We start from the raw sequence: 21,099 nt of genomic DNA, 5'->3' as shown, positions 1-21,099 counted from the left end.
ATTGTCATGTTTTTAGTGCATGAATCTGAATTGAACAACCTGATAATGCTCACTCTGGTTATTGTTATCTGGTTGCTCACTACGTGCTCTTGCGCGCCGAATCCAATCAATTAAAAATGAAAACTGTTGCCAGCGCGAGAAAAGAAATATCATCGGTTTTATTGATACATACATACGTACGTATTAGCGTTTTATATAATATAATATAGATAGATATCGGCTAATTTATCCTTCTCGTCACATTTATATTAGTCTAATATAACCAATTGATACACTAATGTAAAGAATCGCAAGCCCGGTTTCAGTCACATAAAAACAATAAAAGCTGTATAAGTATCACAATTAAGATTTTACATAAAATCTTATAGTTAGTCTAATAATTTGTCCAGGGACTGTATATGATTACCCCAGCAAGGCGATTCAAGGATTTAAAAAAATAAATAAAAGAGAAAATTAAGTTCCAAAATTAAGTTAAGAGCACCGTTTTCTGTATCGCCCTGGGCGTGACAACGTTTTCCGACATCACTGGTTTGTTATTGTTGAACTAATAATATTGTTGATATTACAACAATATTGTTGAACGCTCATTCCTGCTGAATACTTTCGTTCAACAATAAATAATTCCGACTAGGATGACAGAGACTGATATAGGGGATTAATATAGAGCAGGGGTGGCGAACCTTCATGCACCAACGTGCCATTTTTTCTAAAATGTATTTTAATGAGGTCATAGACGTGCCGACAAATAGTTTTGACTTCGTGATTATTGGGTAAATAATAATACTAAATACTATCAACTCAAAACTCTTTATTTAGTACGAAAAAAAATTTTTTTGCAATGTCTCAGTTATACGCGTAATTCAACTTAAAGTAACATAAGTGTGACTTCTGTTGTTGCAGATTAGATGACAAATAACTTATATTAAGTTGTAAGATGTTAGTTTAAGCAGAACTGTTAATTTTTTATACTAGTTATTTATTGTTCGCTTGTAATTTATGGTTATTAATTACTTTTTGGCCTTAATTGTTCTTTTTTTGTGAATTTTAATTGAATTGTTAATATGCTTCATAGTGAACTTTGTGATCGGTGGCGTGCCCAAAATATTGTGTCTCGTGCCATAAGTGGCACGCGTGCCATTGGTTCGCCATCCCTGATATAGAGGATAAAATTAGGGGGATTAAGGTATGAACCTATACTTATAGTAAAAACGTAAGACATAAAAGGGGTAATTAGTGATTATAAAAATAAAAATAAAAGCTTATATGCTTGCCAAGTCTTGTTACTTTTCAATAGCTTCGTTTAAATGAATTTTTTGTTGTAATATCTCAATTGAAATTGAAGAAAAAAATTGGCAAGGCATAGGAAATAACTAACAAAACAAAAATCCTGCAAGCATATATTTAGTTTAGCAATCAATCGATAGATGGCGCCATAAATATTTACTCTTAAATCTGGTCTTTATTTTCTCAGGGACTTCATCTGCAGCCAAGGAAGAGCATCATTTTACGTTCGTCCTCTGCTCTTCTGGTATGGAACGAATTAAATGAAGCGTCATCAACATTGCGCGACATTTAAGTTGTTGACATCTTTGTTTTTCTGCTATTGCGAACTCGAGCATTTTGGAGCAGGGAAAAAAATATATTCTTTTTCGAGTGTTATGACATTTATTCATATTTTTTTTTAGATGCACCTTAAATAAATGAATTGATTGTTTGTGTTGATGTTTTTAAAAATTAAATTACAATGATTGTAATACATGTTTGCATCATACTTATGTTGTTATAAGTTTATTCTTATTATTTCTTGCGGTTAAAAAGCAACGTTTTTTTTTTTTATGCACAGTGGGCAAAATAAAATACTCAATAACTTCTGATCTAATGATCGCAACTTCATGTTCTCGCTTGAAGGTTCGAGGGACTAACCACAAATATTCTAATTAATTAAAGCAGACAATATAAGTTATGAAATCAAATACAAAAACGTACTTTCTCTGAATAAACATACCCTTTTTTTCTAAGATTTCGATTTCTGACCCGCGACGGATAGCCGAAATAGGGTCCCAACAGTTTGGTCAGGAAAGTGACCCAAAGTTTTGACCCCTTAACGTTAATTTTACTTCTTTGCGTATTTTACAAAATCTCGACAATTTTTTGAGCGAATTGAAAAATTTTTGCACACAATTGTAAAACTCGTTTATCCCAAAATAATTCCATGAAAAATATAAATTTTTGTAAATATTAATTATTTTCTAATAATTAATAATGGTCGAAAAACTTTTGAATTGAAAAGTATACAATTCTTTTATATTATTTTTATTGATGCACTTCTTACATGGGAAAATACAAAGTTTGAACGAAATCAGCCGAATAGTTGCTGAGAAATCAATTTTTAAAAAAAGTCGTATTTTCAAAATGCGATTTTTTAGGAACTATCCGAGCAAACTAACTCAAATTTCGTATTTTATCATGTAAAATCGTATTATTTATGATGATGACTTTTCGATAAAAAAAATTTTTCGATTTTTATTAGTTAAAAAAATAAATAAATAATTACAAAAATTTCTGTTTTGCATAAAATTATTTTGGGATAAACGAAATTCATAATTTGCCAGCAAAAATGTTCAATTGTCGTGGCAAAAAAAGCAATTCGCCTAAAAAATAGCTAGATATCGTGAAATACGCAAAAAAAGTAAAATTAACGTTCTCTTTATTAAACTGAAAAAAAAGAAGAAAAAAACGTTTTTGTGCCTTATTTTAAAACTTAAAATATCGTCTGCATCACATATTCGAGGTCAGCCCCTAGAACCCTGAAGATATTTGCTGAAAGGAAACAGAATAAACTTTTTTTCTTTAATTTTGCGCCCATTTTTAAAATTAGTAATGTATACTTTTGGACTAAAAGATATTGCCGCCCCATTGAGGGGGAGCAATAGCTGGTCGATGCGAATTTCTGAACCCGAATTTCGAACCGACCACAGTGCGGATGTAAAATATCCTCAGCTGTAGACGAATCATGCATTGGAATACACTTACCGTCAAGCTAACCGTGGGAGGTTTACGTGGTTTTCTTCTCCATGTACCGCACAAATGCGGGTTAGTTCCATCAAAAGAGTCTCCCACGAATGGAAACCAATACTTGATACTGGTCATCTAGTTTGGGTTCAAAATTACAAGGTTACGAAGTTGAATATTGGTAGTTGTAAACTCAAAATTGGGTCGACTGTTCAGCGACAGTTGTAATAATAATAATAAATGGTTCAGCGATGGCTAGTCGATACAAATTTAGCCCTCGTCTCACTCTGACCATAGAACGCTGAAGTAAAATATTCGAAGTAGAAGGCGGATCAAGGGTTGGATTCCTCTCGCCATCAGGATAACCGTGATAGATTTTCGTGGTTTTTTTCTTTATGTAACGCAAGTATGGGCCAGTTCCATCAAAAAGTCCCCTACGAATGCTAGTTTTTCCCCATGCTTTATCGAGAAGTTCCGTTGTCTTCTGGGTTGACTCAAAATTACAAGACCGCGGAGTTGCGCATTGATAATTGCCAAGTTCGAATCGGGTCTGCTGCTTAACACAGGTTACAAAATAAAATGCAAAATAAATTGTTAACTCTTGTCTTGTGGGTTCAAAATTACAAGGCTACTGAGATGAACATAGGTAGTCGTAAACTCAATACTGGGTCGTCTGTTTAACCGACGGTTATAAAATTAAATGGATGGTTAAGGGAGTCGTGGAGGCTAAGGGGATTGCACGTTTGCCTCCCATAGTCAGGTTTGAATCCCAGCTGTTACGAATCAGCACCCGGCTCACACCGACCACAGTAGTGACGTATACTTTTAGTAGTATATTGATCGTAGGTTAGAATCCCGTTGTCATCGGGCTAACATTGGGAAGTTTTCGCGGTTTTTCACTCCATTTAACCCTGAATGTAGGTTATTTCTATCAAAAATGTCTCCAAATGCTTGATCCAAGAGTTCCCTTGTTTTCTGGGTTCAAAATGACAAGACTACGGAGTTGAACATTAATAGTCAGATATAAAATAGAAACACATGCTCAACTCTTTCGACAGTCGGGATAATCACATTAAAAAAAGACTCGTCTAAGCTTGTTCATAATCGTCTATAAAATGAAATTTAACCATTACACTTTTTCAAGTCTTATCTTGACTAATACGCAATAATATTTTTTTTTCATTTAAAAATTTTTAAGTTTATTATCTCATAATAGCACTGCATTTCTAAAACTCATTAAAATATAATATTTTTCAACTAGTTTCTTTGAATTGTTTCCATACAGGTACTTGACACATTTCCGGAATTTTCAATGGATTACTGCACAATAGACAGAAGCCTACATGAAAATCATGTTTAATATTTTTTTTCTTCATAAAATTAACGCTTTCTTGAACAATTTGAGTTTATCATTGTACAGAATCATGCTTTTCATATTGAAATTGACATAGCTCTGTTTATTTAGCAAAAGAATAAAATTGTCAAGCTTTTCTAAAATTTGCAATTAAGCTCGGTGTAAAATTGAGATAATTGTGTGTTATAATTATTATTCCTGGCTCAAATTCTTCTAATATTTAATAAAGGATTTTTTTCAATGAATGTTAATAATTTCTCTAAAAATCATCTAAATTAAAATGCTCTACTTAGAATTCGATCTTTTGTTAATTATAATGTTTGTATTATTCAGTATAACAACAGGAACAATATACCACAATGGAAATACAAAGAAGAATTACTATAGCCAATAAATGCTTTACTGGAATTCGGAAATGCATAAAATCTAATGTAATTCATAGAAAAACAAAAGTTTTATTATGTAAATATCTTTAAAGATCAATTTTAACACATGCTTGTGAAACCTGGAACCTATCTTGTAAGGATGAGGTTATGTTGGGTATCTTCGAGAGAAAGATGCTGAGAAGTATTTTTGGAGGAATGGCTTAGAAGCTTTATCATTCATATAATAAACCTGACATTATTAACTTTAATAAAAGAATAAAATGGACAGCCCACATTATAAGAAGGGACGAAGACCGTATCACAAAAAGAGTTTTCAATGTCAGATCTCAAAAAAAAGGTAGGCCATAATTGAGATGGACAGATGGCCTAGAAAAAGACCTCTTGCTCTTCAAAACTAAAAACTAGAGAACACCAGCAGGAAAAAGGTTGGCGTGGAAAAAACTACTTGAGAAGGCCAAGACCCACCCTAGCCTGTCGAGCCATTGGTGATGATTAAAGCCCGGATTTTGATGACCTAAAAAATCTCAATTAATGCCCTTTAAAAGTGCAAAAAATGCCCTTACAAACTGCAAAAAATGCCCTTAAAAGTACAAAAAATGCCCTTAAAAGTGCAAAAAATGCCCTTCAAATGCGAAAATTGCGCTAAAAATGCCTTATGACATGACTTAAATAGAAGTAAAAATATTGAACTAAAACAATGTTTTACTCTTTAAAGTTATTATGAGTCGTTTCAAAAATATAAAGCAATGCAATACTTGTTCTACGTTCATTAAAGTTTGAAAAATATGTTTTATATCCTAAAATAGCAAAAAAAAGGAAAATATATTGACTCCAAAACATTTTCATTTTGTATAGAAACTTAAATGAATATAACAACTTCCATCTCATAATATTACTAAATATCAGAATTACAGTGGATTATTAAATTTTTTTTTAATATTTTGAAATGTAAACGAGCGTCTCTTGTCTGAAAGCAAATTTTTATACCAGGAGAAGCTTCTTTCAACGTCTACTGATGTTATTGGTGCGTACTTGAAAAGGACGGTCACACTTACTGACAATTCTTCTTCAATTTGAAAAGATGTTGCTTCACCTGTTAATATCCTAGAGATTTTCTTCATTGTTTGGAAGCCAGTGTAATAATAAAAAATTATAAAAAATAATAAAAATTAGAAAAAAATTAACAAAAAATTTAAAAAAATGCTTTAAAATGTAAAATACGCCCCAAAATTTAAAGAAAATGCCCTATAAATCTCAAAAAATGCTCTAAAGGACAAAAAATGTCCAAAAATGCAAAAAAATGCAAATGTCATCAAAATCCGGGCCTTAGTGATGATGATTCAGTATAGTATAATTACCTGGCACAAACCCAGTTTCGGGCCAATCCTAGATAACAAACAAATCAAATGTGGTTCCGCACGTCAGTAGAAACGCGCCATAAAATATATTCCAATATTCTCTAATTGCGCTTTAATTTAATAATTTGTAATCTGGTAAACTAGTTACGAAAATTTTTCAAAATCATATTTGCAAGATTTCAGTAGGTTTATTTCGCTACTCTTACTTCGTACTTTATAATTTGCTTTTAATTCTGCATTTTTTAATTTTTTTTGTTTTAAATGTCTTATTTTCTGTTTCTGTATTGATATATTTTGCTTCAGTTACATTAATGCAATATTAGAAAGCACTCTAATTTGAGAATATAAACGTGTGAGCTGACGACGAGGTTATATCTTTTATTTATTTTGCTTTCTGACCTTTTTATTTTTTTAAAAAAAAACGGAATTAATCGGGACAAGCTATAAGAGTAGGCAGAGGCCAGAAAAAAAAAATCAATCTTTATTAAGGCATTGTGGAGCGAATCACACAAAATCGAAGCACTTCTCTATAAATGTTAGAGAAAATCTTAAACTGATGATCTCTTGCAAAAAGTCACGTACAAAAAATGAATTATCTTTTCGTTCAAGTATGAGATTTTTTAAAAATATTTTATTTAATAGTTTTTCTCCTATCTTTATTATTTTCCGTGTTTTCTCTATCATTTTTAATTTATTTTATGAGCTCTATATACTTGCAGCTTATGAGCAGTAAGTAAAACTTCTTAATTTTCTTCGTTTTTCTCTTTTTTCCCCTTTTTCTCTTTATTGTGCTTTATTTCGTTTTTTTTTATTATTGTTTTTCATTTCTCAAATTAAGTTAACGAAAAATAGGTTTAAGTTTTTTAGTGTTTGTTATGCTATTGAGTCGATACATTTTACTTAGGCGATAATAATATAATGCTAGAAAACGTTAACTTCTGCTTCTGCGTTTACTATATATATATAAATATATATATTTTTTTTTTCTGACATGTCACTGTAAGCCTTTGCCCGCCATCGGCCATTACACCACTGAGTTTATTTTTAATACTTATTTTCACTGTTTTGTCTTTTACTCTTTTTTTTCTGTGTTTTTTTCTGATTTTCTTTGTGTAATTATCTTATATTAAAGGTTTCATTTATTTGCTGGTCATATGCTGTTCACAAAACTTATCGCTTTTAATTTATATTTTCTTTCATTTATAGTAACTCATTCCATCATTTATTTTTCTTCTACGTGATTGTTTTTGAAAAAAAATCAATGCAAAATAAATTTATTTTTGCATAGTTTAATAAAAAGAAAATAAGGTCTTTTTACCTTTTTCACAGCTTTTTATATTTCTTTGCCTACGATAGAAATGTCTAAATGGAAATAGTTTAATTTTAAATTTGGGAGTCATATTAGAAGTTGTATTCCATTTTCACTCTCATGACAGTTCACTCGCTTGATATTTCAGTTCTTTGTTGTGAATGAGAAAAGTAACTTCATCTGTTTGAGGAAATACGCTTAAGTGTTTGATCTAAGACTAGCATCAAGCTCACTTCGTTCGTTCATTGGATTCTGTGTTTGTTTTAATCGAACTTTGTAAGTATGATGATATTCTTTTTTTTTTTAAATGAAGCTCTAAAAATATAAATCTTATAATATGAATGTTTATATGAAACCTATAAACATCTCTTTCAATTGATGTAAAATGCTCTTTTTTCTATGCTAAATATTAAAATTTAGTATTTGAAGACACAATATATATTCGACATCACTATTCTTGCCCTTTATACTAACATAAATTCGAAAAATGAACCAAGGAAAAGAATTTAAAAAAAAGAGATCTTTGTTGTCAAGTAGCCCTTAATTCTGAAGCATCCTTTAAAATAAAAAATATCTGGATCTAAATTAATAAACACGATTAAAATAGAGCACCCTTGCTCTTTAATCAACATATTATTTTCGGGAACAAANTAAATTTCATTTGATTCTGATGATTCTTTCATGGTGTTGCATTTTCTACGAACAGCAGTTTATATTCGACATCACTATTCTTACCCTTTATACTAACATAAATTCGAAAAATGAACCAAAGAAAAGAATTTTAAGAAAAAGATCTTTGTTGACAAATAGCCCTTAATTCTGAATCATCCTTCAAAATAAAAAATATTTGGATCTAAATTAATAAACACGATTAAAATAGAGCACCCTTGCTCTTTAATCAACATATTATTTTCGGGAACAAAGAGTTAAATATTATAGAACATTCGAGCAAAAAGAATTAATAAACGCGATTAAACTATAGAACATCCTAGCTCTTTAATCAATATATTAATTTCGGGAACAAAGAGTTAAATAACACAGAACATGCGAACAAAAAGAATTAATATACACGATTAAAATATAGAACATCCTTGCTTGAATCAATATATTAATTTCGGGAACAAGGAGTTAAATAACTCAGAACAGACGAACAAAAAGAATTAAAATACACGATTGGAATGTAGAACATCCTTTGCTCTTGATTCAATATATTAACTTCGGGAACAAAGAGTTAAATAACATAGAACAAAAAGAAACCCCGGAATAAAATGTTTTCCTACAATAAAAAAAACACTCTGTTGTTTTTATCTCATAAACTTCAGAAAATATCTTTGTTCTCTCTCTCTCTCTCTTGTTAATCGTCCAAGTAAATCCACAAAACAATTCATCTTTAAAAAAAAATATATAATAGTTGGCAAACGTTGAAGAGGATTTTGGATGGAGTTCACATAATAATCAGCACTGGAAGAACTTCCGATTTGGAAACGCGACTGTGAATGGATGTTGACATGCAAGAGACTCGTTTAACCCTTTCCCTCACCATTTTTTTGTTGTTAAAATAAAATGTAAAAGATCACCATATTTTTTTATTTCATTAATAAATACAAGGGACCAAAACAAAGCATAATACGCAATCTTGAAATTCACATTTTTAAATGCGTAAAAAAACATTTAATTCACCATCAGTTTACTATTCCGAGTTATCTCGGGGCAAATGAAATAAGTTAGTTTGTATAATAGTTCTTAAAGCAAGGAAGAACACAAAGTGATACTTTTCAAACACCGGAGAAGGGACAAGCCATTTTTTTTTCTATTTAAATTCGGCAACCATCGTGTGTACAATCGTACAGAACACGTGTGCAATCCCACAATCCTACAGCAAATCTTCCGAACAAAACTTGTCAAACCAATCACGGCAGGTTATTTTTTCTTTCGGGTTGAGTTAAAACGGGATAAAACAAAATGGACTGACGAATTCTGCTATGACCGAGTTTTCTCGGGATAATAAATGTTTGCAATATATAGATACCCGAGTTAACTCGGGATAATCAGGGAAGCGCTTAACAAAGGGACGAAATTTAAAAAATCAAAGAGAATTCTGATTGGCAAAGAGCAGACATTCCTTTTAACACACTAGGACCAAATAAAAGGTGCATTGAAACATTCCTCATACTTGTAACCAACTACAGATTGTGTTTTGAATGGAATTTCTCTTCTTTTTGTAGCCCCTCCCCGTTTCTCCGGGCCGGGATAGCCTGGTTGGAAGGGCACTGGGCCCATGTCCTAGAAAAATAATCCACCTGAGGTCGTGGGTTCGATTCCCGCCGACCGAAGACTCTCCGTGTAGTAAATGGTGACGTCAAATCTGTCGGCTCATAAAGTCCTCCATGTTCCCAAGACAAATCATACCTCTGGGGGTACTGATCCAAGAGTTTCCTTGTTTTCTGGATTGGCTCAAAATGACAAGGCTTCGGAGTTGAACATTAGCAGTCGCAAACCCAATATTGGGTCAACTGTTTAACGACGGCTATAAAACAATTATTAATCTAATATTTATAATTCTCCCCAATTTTTAATGTTTAATAATATAATTCTCCTCAATTTGTTCAAAAATAAATCAATTCTTCGTTTTAAGTCAGATATATTTTACAGAAATTAAAATAGCGTCGTCAATGTTAATAACACATGTATTGATATCTAGTTTACTTTAAATTTTATCCTTATATTTTTGTTTAAAATATATTTTGTTTTCACGCTTCTGTATAATATATTTTTATTTTATGGATTTAAGATGAATATAAGGTTCAATTTTACATAAATAGTGAATGAATCATTTATATTGTTTGGGAGACAGTCTACGGTCTTGTGCAAGTTATTGGGTACGTTGACAATGGATTCTTTTATCCCTAACTGGTGATCAACACCCAGCTCTCGTATTTTCTCGAAAGGGGTTCGGAGAGGCACCATTCGCTCTTCAGTAGGATTCAATTCTCTCAACTACTTTGATACTTTAGTGAGGGACGGGCTTCTTGCTTACCTTTCTGAACGGAATCCTTTCGTTTTTTCCGTTTGTGTGTGTATTCCCGTCTACGTTCTTTGGTTTTTTCCAGCCTCGGTAAGTTTAGGCCTTGGCATTGTTTTTTTCTTGTTTCAACTCTAACTTTTGGGACCGTGTCAATCAATTTGGACCTTCTTAATTTGTTATATTCACCTGAATTAGTATTGAAAACGATCCAGTTTGAACCGTAGGATAGAATTTCTGATTCTTAATTAAAACAAAAATATTGCTCAAATGATGAAATTCTCTTTTATTCGCAACTCAAGGAGTATTTATGGGATCTCTCTGGTCCCATATATCAAAAATAAACTCACCAACTTAATGCATAGCAATATTAAAAGTGAAAAAAAGAATTCTAAAAATATTATCAAACAGCAGCGGTCGCCATAGCAACGTATGCAATGATGACGCATGTGCACTGTTTACTATTACTCTTGATTATTGTAGTTGAAAAATGAGAGGACGNATTTTTGTTTAAAATATATTTTGTTTTTTACGCTTCTGTGTAATATTTTTTTAATTTATGGATTTAAGATAAATATAAGGTAAGTAAAACATCAAATTGATACCTGGCAGTGACGTAGTGTGGGTATCTCGATCCTGATTGGTTGTTGAAACGTGGCATTTGTTTACATTAGCAACTGTTCTTTTCAATTTATTTGGAGTAAGCCAAGCCTGTCAAGTACCCATTTTCTTAGGTAACACAGCCTATATTATTTCACAAGGATTTCAATTCTACCGAGATATATTTACACAAGGACAGGCACGAAGCCAGGTAGAACATAAACAAACTAATCATGCATCGAAGTTGCCAGGTACACAAAACAAAAATATATCACGGTTACAATAAAATTAGATAAACCAATAATAAATCCAAGTTATGTAAAAGTCGTAGACGAGAAAGTATTATATTTCACAAATTTAATATGCTTTATGGTGCTGCATTTAATTAACTTAACCTTCTTTTTAACATTCTCTCTGGTGGAGATCTTAACACACCAATTTGCTAACAGACGATTAGCAGGCTCTGAGTTCACATGTGCGGGTATTCGTGACCTTTTTTTTTCAAATGCAAGTACACAACAATAATAATTATTAAACATGAACTGTGAACATATATTTTATTTTTAGCTAGCTTTATTGCAGTACATATAAGAATTGATTTTAAACATGCATTTAATAATCTTTACTCCTTACGCTCTTAAAAAATTAAAATCTCTACCTGAAATTTATCAAGTATGATTGCAGAACCAAACAAATAAAAACTATGCAATTGGAGTTTTAATTTATTATATGAGATTTCAAAATTACTTTCGGTTATTTGATGGAAATTTTAACATATTTTAAAGGAAAACACTTTGAAATGCTAAAAAGTGTAATTATAATTCTTTTTTTGATCGCATCAAGTTAATCACAGGTTACCCATTGGCTGTTGTATAAATATTTTTTGGATAAGCTACTTTATTGGGTTTTCATCCTGGATATCTTTAACTGTTTATCCTGAACTGCTCCATGCACAATTTTTGCAGACATATTTGAATGCAGCTCAGACACATTCTGTCTCAATTCTTTTGATGATTGAATAGAACTGCCAATAGAGATTAACATTTTCGGATGGGTACAATGGTGATTGTAAGCTGCATCATACACCCGTTTCGGATTCATACGTGAAATATGATTTGAAAGCTAGGCTTTCTTTTTCAATTTTACATAAATAGTGAATTAATCATTTGTATTGCGTGAAAGACAGTCTACGGTCCTGTGCAAGTGATTGGGTATGTAGACAATGGATTCTTTTATCCCTAACTGGTGATCAACACCAAGTTCTCGTATTTTCTCGAAAGGTGTTCGGAGAGCCACCATTCGCTCTTCAGTAGGATTCAATTCTCTCAACCACTGAGGGACAGGCTTCATGCCTACGTTTCTGAACGGAATCCTTTCGTTTTTTCCGTTTGTGTGTAACGTTTAAGGGGGACCGTGTCAATCAATTTGGATCTTCTTAATTAGTGATATTCACCTGCATTGGTATTGAAAACGATCCAGTTTGAACTGTAGAGTAGAATTTCTGATTCTTAATTAAAACAAAATTTAAAAAATATTGTTCAAATAATGAAATTCTCTTTTATTCGCAACTCAAGGAGTATTTATGGGATCTCTCTGGTCCCATATATCAAAAATAAACTCACCAACTTAATGCATAGCAATATTAAAAGTGAAAAAAAGAATTCTAAAAATATTATCAAACAGCAGCGGTCGCCATAGCAACGTATGCAATGATGACGCATGTGCACTGTTTACTATTACTCTTGATTATTGTAGTTGAAAAATTTGAGGATACCATCAAATCCAAACCGAGACTCATTTTGTCAATGGGTAATAAGTTATATACAGACTCATGCTTTGCATAAAAAGAAATTAAACTTTTTTATTAGTATGTATATATAGAATTATCAATTAATAACAATTTCAAAACAAACTAAACAAAGATTAAGCAAAGAATTTAAGGAATAGTAATATTATATTACAACAAAGATTTATTAACTTGGGAACATCATTGGAAGTACATCATGTTATTGAATTTCAAAATTAAATTTACCCTGCGTACAAGCTGAACAAAAGTTTCTTTTATAAAAGTCATGCAATGTAAGTCTGCTATGTAAGATTTTGAAATATTAATAACATTTACATACAAATAATATGGTACAAGTATTTTTGATTACTCTCAAACAGGTATTTCTACATCAAAACAAATACTTTAATTATATAAAGTAGTGCAAAGTCATTGATAATATATATATATATATATTAAGAAACTGTTTTTAATTTTTGAAAGGGTTCTGAGGGTTCTGAAAAAAAGGATTCCCTGATGATTTCTTAGCATAATATTCACAATATTTCTGAAATTATTTGCACACACATTTGCATTCCTGACGCATGTGACTTTCAACTATTATTATCTCTCGCATTAACAGTCCCCAAAACACATTAAAAGTAGTTCAACATTATAAGTAAATAGACATTCAAAATAGTAAGCAAGTTTTAAAAAAAGAATTTAAAATCATTGTGTTAAGATGACATTTAAAAGTTTTTAAGTAAATAAACTAGAGTTAAGTAAATAAAAGTTCGTGTAAAATTTCACGGTAAGAGCTTAGTTAAATAGTAAAAGTTCTTTTAAAAAATCATAGATTCCTGTTAAAATCCCACAGTAAAACTTTCAGAGTCTAAGGAACAATTTAAAGCAGATAGTAGATGTAAAAATAATTGGAGGTAACGGAGTTATGAGATCAAGAAGATCTTTTAATGTTTGATGTATTATAACAACCATTTTGTAGACCAAAATTGCATACTGTAGTGTGACTACCACTACAACATTCACTAGTATATAAGACATGTTAACTCGCTTCTATGGTGGGCTAACTTTTCATAGACGAAGCTTGACAATGTCGATAACCCCACTTCGGACATGATGCGATCGTGCCTATCTTGACAGACTACGATTTGAACACGCCTACCTCGAGGGATGGTACTCAATGAAAAGTTGACTTGTGATCCACCTCCTCGCGCTGTTGCTACTCAGTCTCGATCACGCACAGCGTATTTACTCGTCTGCTAAAGGCAGCACAGTAGCGACCACGACTGTGTACTTAATACAGCTCTCACTATCAGCACTCAAAAAGTCCGGTGATCTTAATACAGCTCTCCCGTCTTCTCACAGGACAGCAATGACTCAACTAGTGGTATTCATTCACCGAATTCGATCACAGCTATATTTCTGGCTGGGCAGTACTGTAGTGTGTCTGCAAAATTATAATTACAATTCTCAAAAGCATATAAGACGTTAATTCCATGATGAGTTACTTTTTTATAGGTGAAGGTTGACATCGTCGATTACAACTCTTCCCACACATGCCATAGCAGCTCATCGGTATTATTTTCCATGAAACAGTCACGTGGTATCTGAAACATTATCTTCTCAAATGTTCCACAATACGAGCAAGCTTTTTAAAATATTTTTGAAGTACTGAACAACCCGTTACCATTCTTAGTTGATTCAAGTAGAAATTGAACTTTTCAAGTGTGGATATTTAAAAAAAAAGTCCTCCTGCCACTCTTACTGACTTTGCCAATAATTTTCCAAAGTTTCATGTCTCTCCAGTGTTGTTTTCGTTTGGCCTTTTTCCTGCGGCATTTTCTCGTCCACCCGCGTAGTTACCCACATGTGCTTTGACCCAATTCATTCTTTCTGTCTCTTCTATTATTTATGGATATTTGAGGCTGTGGAAGGAGGCGAGTCGGTGGCATTCCTTTGATTTAAATACAGCATGACAGAAATACTTGTACTGCCAACAATTCCATCCTCAAAGTCTTCCACGCAGGCAAATTTCTCCCAATGCTTGATCCTGGAGTTCCTTTGTCTTCTGGATTGGGTTCAAAATGATAAGGCTACGGAGTTGAACGTTAGTAGTCGTAAACCCATAAAAATTGGGTCGGCTGTTCAACGACAGTTATAATATAAAATAAAATTGCCATCTCAGCAATGGTTGGATTTTCCTTTCCCCATGACACAGTGAGAGAATCTTGAGGATGGTTACTTACAACTTGCTTCCCTCAGTTAATAACTAACCCAGTGAGCAGTAGAGGCTCAGGGGATAGAGTACTCACCTCCCATTGAGGTGAACCGAGTTTGAATCCTAGTGATAGCTAGTGGATACGAATTCCGCACCCGGCTCGCACCAACCACAGTGCTGACGTAAAATACCCTCAGTGGTAGATGGAACATGGGTTAAAATCACCTTGCTATCAGACTAACCATGGACGGTTTTCGTGGTTTTCCTCTTCATATAAAGCAAATACGGGATAGTTCCATCGGCAAGTTCACTACGAAGGTAAAATTTCTCCCAATGCTTGATCCTGGAGTTCCTTTGTCTTCTGTATTGGGTTCAAAATGACAAGGCTACGGAGTTGAACGTTAGTAGTTGTAAACACATAAAAATTGGGTCGGCTGTTCAACGACGGTTATAAAATAAAATAACTAACCAGTTCTTCGGTTTAGCACAGAGATACAAAGTTTAAATGACTCTTGAAAATGAATGGAAATCTCTCCTTTTTGTTTATCTTTAAAAGTTAAGAACAAAAAATTTAAATGAAAAAAATTGTAAGTTACTTGCAACAACTTTCTTATATGAGAAACGCAATTCTCACGAAAAGACAAAAAACTATAATATACTATTAACATACAATCAATGCATAAAATTATTAAGAAATGTACTTAAGCACTTCTTTTCCAAAAATGATAAAAATTTTACCCAATTAAAATGCTGCAGAATTTTTTTTCTTTTATCCTAGTGCTACTAATAAATTGAACAACTTAATCTTCGTTTGTAAGCCTTTCTTACAGTTCACGATAAAGTTTTTCACTGAGAAATATTATTTCTGAGAAATATTGAGAAATATCATTACAATTCAAATAAATCTTTCGGTCAAAATAGAAAAAATGAAAATCCTCTTGAAAAATGTAAAACTTCTTCAAAAACTTGAAATATATATGCGACCGGAGAAGTATGAAATGCCGGCATTATATATAATGCCTGATGTTTTTAGTCAAAGTATGAAATATGAGAAGTATGACATACTTTGCCTAGGCATTATATATAATGCCGGCTCCTTTTTCGGCAAAGTATGAAAATAAACGTCCTGGTGAGGTTATTATGTAAATGATGTGCATGTTACTGTGAATGAGCGAAATCGGTGGTTGTTGACTTTCACCGGTGAATTTTGACAATCACACAGTCGCTTTGGTGAATGTGCGAAATATTTATGACATCCGATTTGATATTAATTTATTCGTGGATATAATTACATTTATTCGATATTTTAATACTTACTGACGATAGATTAGAAGAAACATCAGTGTTTGGAGTATCGGGCAGATACGAGCAAATACCGGGTAGTGACCCTTGACCTTGAAAAACCATCAGTGTAGGGTATATCGGGCAAATGTATACCGGGCAATTGTTACATTATAAGATATACATTATAGAAATTTATCTATTTGTGGTGCTAATGATTAATAGAGAAGGAATGAAATTCATTATCCCATAAAAAATTTTTTATCAAATAAGGGTAAACACTAAGCTCTTGACAGGTCATGTTTTGACAGGTCATATTCGGTATATATATACATTTTTTTTAGAATTCGATTTCTCATATAACAATGAAAAACCATTGAAGCATTAAATTTAATATAAAATATACATTAAAAGATTAAATTTTAAATAGATTCTATTATTAAGGCTACAAGGGGCTCTTAATAAGTTTTTCTTCAAAAATAATGTTACATTGCTGTAACTTGCAGAGATTGTTTAAATTTAAATAGAGAATATAAAAAAAAATTATACATTTTTCATGCTATAACATGAAAAATTTGAATATTTTTTTAAAAAGATAGTCGATTTATTAATATTAGGTTTTATTAAAATTAAGTTTTATTAATGTTAAGATATTAAGTTTAAATAAGCTCATTGCACAAACTTTTTCCTTAAATTCAAAAATTATTTGTTAATTTCACCTCTATTTACATTTATCTTCAAATTGTAGGAAAGAAATTTACACATTTTACTACTAATTTCCGTATAGAGTAGAAAAAGCAAGTTTCAGCACACACACACAAAAACAATAACATGAAAATCGTCCCTCTATGAACCTTTTGGAACATTGAAATGACTCTTAAATATGATGTGACACCCTATTTTGAAATTTTCTCTCAACAAGTTTTTTTTATTGATCTAGAGAGTGTGTCAAAAAAGTTTCGTGGGATAGTCAACAAAATCATAGCGCATGGAACTATTTCAATTTCCAGTTCCATGTAAAAAAGAAAGTTTTTGTCATACAAAAGCAAAATAACACGAATATTGTAAAATGTTTTACAAATTCTTATGGTTTTAATAATTAATATGTATTTTTATATCAGAACCAACTACTTTTATATAAATTTAGCAAATTTAGGTAGTAGATATTCAGAAACTAAGGTGGAAGCCAATACGGTATTACAATAAAAAGAATCAGAAAAATTGCCAAAAAATACACAATTATTTTATTTTTCATAAATTTGCTCATTGAAATTTTGAACTTTGATAACATACAAACAAAATTGATATATCTAATCGTAAGGAATTAAAGAATTATGAGTAATAAACACTAAATTATAAGTAATAATTAAGGCCCGGATTTTGATGACATTTGCATTTTTTTGCATTTTTGGACATTTTTTTGTCTTTTAGAGCATTTTTTTAGATTTATAGGGCATTTTTCTTTAAATTTTGGGGCGTATTTTGCATTTTAATGCATTTTTTAAAGTTTTTTGTTAATTTTTTCCAATTTTTATTATTTTTTATCAATTTCCATTATTACACTGGCTTCCAAACAATGAGGAAAATCTATAGAATATTAACAGGTGAAGCAAAATCTTTTCAAATTGAAGAAGAATTGTAATTAAGTGAGACCGTCTTTTTCAAGTACGCACCTATAACATCAGTAGACGTTGAAAGAAGCTTCTGCAGGAATGAAAATTTACTTTCAGACAAGAGACGCTCGTTTACATTTCAAATTATCAAAAAACATTTAATAATCCAATGTAATTCTGATATTTAGTAATATTATGAGATGGAAGTTGTTATATCCATTAAAGTTTCTATACAAAATAAAAATATTTTGGTGTCAATATATTTTCCTTTTTTTGTTATTTTAGGATATAAAACATATTTTTCAAACTTTAATGAACGTAGAACAAGTATTGCATTGCTTTATATTTTTTAAATGACTCATAATAATTTTAAAGAGCAAAACATTTTTTAATTCAATATTTTTACTTTATTTAAGGCATTTTTTGCACAATTTTTGGATTTTTAAGGACATTTTTTGCCCTTTTTAAGGGCATTTTTTGCACTTTTTAAGGGCATTAGTTGAGATTTTTTAGGTCATCAAAATCCGGGCTCTAGTAATAATGAATATAAGTACTAAAAATTATAAGGTTTCAGGTGACAGTAGAAATGTAAACAAAGAGGAGTGGCATGAGAAAGCGTAATTAACTTGCTCGTAAATGCTCAAATACGAAAAATTCTTTTTGCATGTGCATCATTTAATTAATATAAAATGGTCAACATTAGAAAAGCGATTTTTCAAGGGATTTTTACAATTTTGGGTGTAGCCATGTTAGTATTCAGATTATTACATTTGTTTAGTACTTATGAGACAATTTTAGTTTGTCAGGTGGTTGGTACCTTAGCAATTTTGATACTTCTGTACTTTCTTTTTATTTATTTTGTAATTAACTTCAGAAATCTTTTCAAGAATTTTGTATGGACCACTAAAGGTAGGTTTATTAGCATTATGGTGTTTAAAATCTTCATACGTTACAGTATCGTTAAGAAAAAATTCGATAGGAGCGAATCTTGGATTATAATAATTTTTTTTTTTTTCATGACATTGTATTGTTCTTTCAACAGCAATTTTTTTAGCTTGTTCTATTGGAGGATAAATTTCATCTGATAAAGAGTTAATAAATGGAAAATTTAGATACCGAATGTGGAGACAAATAATTTTCTTCACTTACTTTTTTATTACAGTCAAACCCCGTTATAGTGAACATGGTTTATAATGAACTCCCGGATATAATGAACGAAATGCTCGCTCCCTTGCCTTGTATACGTATAATATTATTATAACACGTGTAATACTATTTTTTGCTGTTATAGTGAACCATTACAAGAGAGGAAATTGGATGAACTTTTTTTTGCCTTCAACTGATTTTGTTTCTGCATTTTTTTGTTAATTTTAAAATTTCTTTGTAAAATGCATATACAGTGCACTCTCGATTATCCGTGCGTGGATTATCCGGTTTGTGGATTATCCGTGCTCATTCCGGACTCAACAAAAAATTTTAAGAGAAACTTTTTCAAGATTAAAAAAATTTGATACATGAAGTTATAACACTACCCAATTTTTGGAAACAATATTCGTTATTGGATTGCTTGTATATGGAATATCAGCAGCATGGCCAAAGGTAAAATCGTCTACGTTATCACGATCGTGGAGAAAGATGGTACCTCTTGTTGAACAATCTTCTTCAGATATTCAAGAAGAATATAATAATAGTATTCTTGAACAAGCAGAAATCGAAGGTTTCGAAATTCTTGATGAAGAAAATTTAGAAGATTGATTTCAAAGTGATGCATGTGAGCCTGGCTTCCAGTATTTGACAGATGAGGACATCGTTATGCTGTTAAATCAAATAATGTTGATAGTAACTGGTGCAGAAGATGTAGTAAATGAGGGAAATACAATTTCTCATTCTGCTGCTCTGTGGAAACTTTATTAGTTTATATGGGAGTAGTATTTGATTACGGTGACATTAATGCGGTTCGTAAAATATGCGACAATATATGGCGCATTGCACATTTTTTTAAAAGGAAAATTCCTAGTCTAATGTTATACAGCAAGCAAATGTCATTAATTTTTATATTTTTTGTATTGGTATTGATTTTTTCTTTAATAAAATGAGCTTTCGGATTATCCGTGTTTTTCGATTGTCCGTGCGACCTGTCCCGGTGATTAACCCGGATAATCGGGAGTGCACTGTACTGATTTTTAAAACCATCTATTGAGGGGAATGTAGCCATAAAGCATTTATTCTTGTTTGCTTCTTTTATCACACTTTTCCATTCCTAAATAAAAACCATCCCTAAATTCTTTTGTACTCCAGACGAAGAATAATAAAAAATAAAAGTCAACACATTTTCTGTTGCGACATATTGTTTTTTAATCATTTTTGTATTTCTTTTTATGGGTCATTGATTTAAATAATGTGTCATGAAATTTAGTACTTCGGTATAATGAGTTAAAATTGTTCGCAGTACGGACAGAGCGAACTCCCGGATATAGTGAACCGAAATTTCGGTTCCTTGAAAGTTCACTATAGAGAGGTTTGACTATATAATTAAACAAACTTTGTTTTTCAAGTGAGTTTAAAGAATTTTTTTGGAAGAATCATTAATTTTACATTTCAAACTCGTTACTATGGTTTGTTCTAAGCATTCAACCTTCCGGTCTATGCGCTGTAGTCAATAATTGTTTGATTTTTCAATGTTTCAGACATCTACTAAACTGAGAAGAAGTAAATGCTGCATTTCGATCACTTCAAACTTTTTCAAGAGTTTGAATTTGACCATCAAAAGTAAACATAAGTTTCTGCTGCTATTGATTTAGATGCAAAAGACCACATACAGTCTTTGGCTAAATTATTAGACGCACTATAAAATTCTAAAGGTCTGGTTTCTTAATACAAGCGCCTTATCTGGGCGTCGGCGTGACGTCAACGTCACGCTGACGCCAACAAAATACTGGTTTGTTAGCTCAAGACCTGGTTTCTTAGAACTAGCGCCTTATCTGGGCGTCAGCGGAAAGTTGACGTAGAGCTGACGCCAAAAAAAAATTTTTTGTTAGCTCAGCGTGAGCAGTTCGTCCAACGCAGACATTATCTCTCATTGCGCATGCGTTGATAACGTAAACAAATATTTATTTTGAATTTGTATTGATTTTGTTATTGTCGACCAGTGTTTTAGAGA

General features: G+C 31.6%; 1 protein-coding gene across 2 annotated transcripts in view; it reads right to left on the bottom strand.

The window, feature by feature from the left end:
* LOC107443859 (potassium voltage-gated channel protein Shal) overlaps window positions 1-21,099 on the bottom strand; it is a 62,644-nt gene that overhangs the window by 14,893 nt on the left and 26,652 nt on the right. The window lies entirely within an intron of this gene.

The sequence above is a fragment of the Parasteatoda tepidariorum genome, chromosome 2, assembly GCF_043381705.1.
Source record: "Parasteatoda tepidariorum isolate YZ-2023 chromosome 2, CAS_Ptep_4.0, whole genome shotgun sequence".
Classification (NCBI taxonomy): Eukaryota; Metazoa; Arthropoda; class Arachnida; order Araneae; family Theridiidae; genus Parasteatoda; species Parasteatoda tepidariorum.
The sequence above is the reverse complement of the archived record's forward strand: the minus strand, read 5'-3'. Positions and strand labels throughout refer to the sequence as shown.